General features: G+C 37.2%; 1 protein-coding gene across 1 annotated transcript in view; it reads right to left on the reverse strand.

Moving 5' to 3' along the window:
• Positions 1 to 2,654, reverse strand: part of dnm3 (dynamin 3) — a 47,984-nt gene that overhangs the window by 8,848 nt on the left and 36,482 nt on the right. The window lies entirely within an intron of this gene.

The following is a 2,654-nucleotide window of genomic DNA, read 5'->3' on the forward strand; positions in this document are numbered from 1 at the left end:
CTGAGTACAAAACATAGAGAGGAAAACAAGAAGAAAAGGGACAAGAAGAGAGGGACACAACCTAGAACAGATAATGGATGTCTATTCTATTAACATTTCTCTATCTGGAGAATGGGGCTGTTTGATGTGTTGTCTGCCTAGGGCCCCAAGTTTCCTAAATCCGCCCCTGCCTAAAGATGTGGTGAAAATAACGGTGTAAAGTTGGACAATATAGTAAAATCAATCCAAGAATATTAATAACTATTTATTTCTAAGTGTTTGGTCTTTATTGCGTTACTTCCTGTTTTCTGGCTGGCGAGGTCCCACACAATTAGCCCGACTAAATAACCAAAGCTATTTAAAACTGCACTAATATGTTGGGAATATTTAGTCATTTTTTCCTAAAGTCTATTTATCAGAATCAAAATAGCAATAAAAAATGGGCGCCAAATTTTCTAAATCCGCCTCTGCATTTACCTATCCCCTTGGGGAGCAATGGGCTGCCATTGTGCGGCCTAGTGGTGCCCTAACCACAAGGCCGCCACTCCCCATCAAAATGGACCCTTTTACCCAATACGCAATAATTATGTCCAGCAGAAAACCAATGATGCACTTAATAATAATAATAATCGCACCATCCCCATGGTGGAACACGGAGGTAGCAGGTTCATGATGGTGGACGACGATCAGGAAGAGAGAAGCTGGTCAGATTGGAGGAAACTCAGGACGATAACGTCTGTCCATCAGAGGTTCGTGCTGGATAACAACCAATAGATTCAGGCGGAGCAACAATAGACGGATTGGGGATTTTCATGTGTTTTCAGGTTCAGGCTTAAATCCAGTAAGAAATCTTTGTTTGAAGATTAGTCTTTACAAGTGTTCCCAGTTTACTTCAACTGAATTTGAGCTGTTTGCAGAGAAGAACCAGTGACTTCCTTGTTTTTACACATGCAAACCCTTTAGAGACATACCCCTAAAGACTAACTGAAGTTGATTAATTGATTCAAAGGGGCTGAAAGCCTAAAAGGCGATTTTAATTTGCCAAAAAAACAAAATAGTTTTCTATGCTAATAGGCTTTCATAATTTCAGCCATTAGAATCTGTTTAAACCAATAAGTTAGAAAAAGCATCAATGAGCCATTAGAAAAATACATAACAAGGTTTGCAACCAAGCTAATTTTCAGTGTGAGCACTTATTAGGGCCAGATATGTCTGCCCTGCGTACTTTTTAAATGATCGGGTTCACTATGATTACCGCAGCATGATTGTTTTGAGTGAGCCAGATCTGGCTCAGCTTTAATTTGGGAACCACAGAGGGAGCAGTTTCTGGTGGAAAAAATGAAATAAATCAAATATCTGTGGTTTGGCTGGATTCAGCAGAATTACATGAAACATCCTCTAAAATCCAATCAAATATAAGGAGAAATAAGAAAAGAACCATGAGGATTTTACAGAATCCATGTCTGAACAAACCAGGCTTGGATCAGAATCTGATTCCTGAGTAAAATGATCCGTTTTACAACATCAACTCTAGAAGTTGCTTCTATTTAAGAGAGAAAAGACTTGTTGTTGTTGTTGCAAAGACTAAAATAATCGAACAAGGGCTGCAACTAATGATTATTTTGTAAATTGATTAATCTGTTGATTATTTATTCAATTAATCATCAGATAGCCAAAGGTTCCTTAAAGAAGATTTTTTACAAAATTAAATAAGGTGAAACTAAGACTTTTCCACTTGAGCAGTTCAGGATAGAGCATACTGACAAATGAAAAAAATCTTTAAATCTTAAATGCAAAATATTTATCTATTTTATTTATTTTTTTTACAATTTTGGTATAATTACTGCTCTAAGTGGGTCGCTCTGTCACCTTAAGGCTTGTTTTATGGTCTCTATACTCCAATTAACCATTATTTCAATATTTGAATGAATTGTTTCTGCCCTAAATCAAACCATTTCATTGTTACAGGTATAATTATATTATCTATAGCATTTTTTTATTGTTATTTTGATTCTGATAAATAGACTTTAGGAAAAAATGACTAAATATTCCCAACATATTAGTGCAGTTTTAAATAGCTTTGGTTATTTAGTCGGGCTAATTGTGTGGGACCTCGCCAGCCAGAAAACAGGATTTAAGGCAATAAAGGCCAAACACTTAGAAATAAATAGTTATTAATATTCTTGGATTGATTTTACTATATTGTCCAACTTTACACCGTTATTTTCACCACATCTTTAGGCAGGGGCGGATTTAGGAAATTTGGGGCCAAAGGCAAAGACAGGCAGGGGGCCATCTGAATGGAGAAGACAACACATAAAACAGACCCATTCTATATAGAGATAGAGAAATGTTAATAGAATAGACATCCATTATCTGTTCTAGGTTTTGTCCCTCTTTTTTTGTAGACAATATAGAGGAGAGCAGGAGGCGGGGTTACCAATCTACTTGCTCTGGAGAGCAGAGTTTGCTGCTTTTAGATGTTGTCTCCAAAGTCTTCAGTACAAGAAAAAAGTCGCCAGATCTGGCGCTAAGAGCTTTTTTGAAAAGTGGCTAAATATAGCGACTAAAGCGCTAAGTTGGCAACACTGCTCTTTGCATCTGTTTGGACCTTTCTGAACATGTGCAGCAAATGGACTGATCCAATATGGTGGACACTGAGGGGTGGGGGGGAT

Source organism: Cyprinodon variegatus, unplaced genomic scaffold (assembly GCF_000732505.1).
Source record: "Cyprinodon variegatus isolate N-32 unplaced genomic scaffold, C_variegatus-1.0 Scaffold902, whole genome shotgun sequence".
NCBI classification, from domain to species: domain Eukaryota; kingdom Metazoa; phylum Chordata; class Actinopteri; order Cyprinodontiformes; family Cyprinodontidae; genus Cyprinodon; species Cyprinodon variegatus.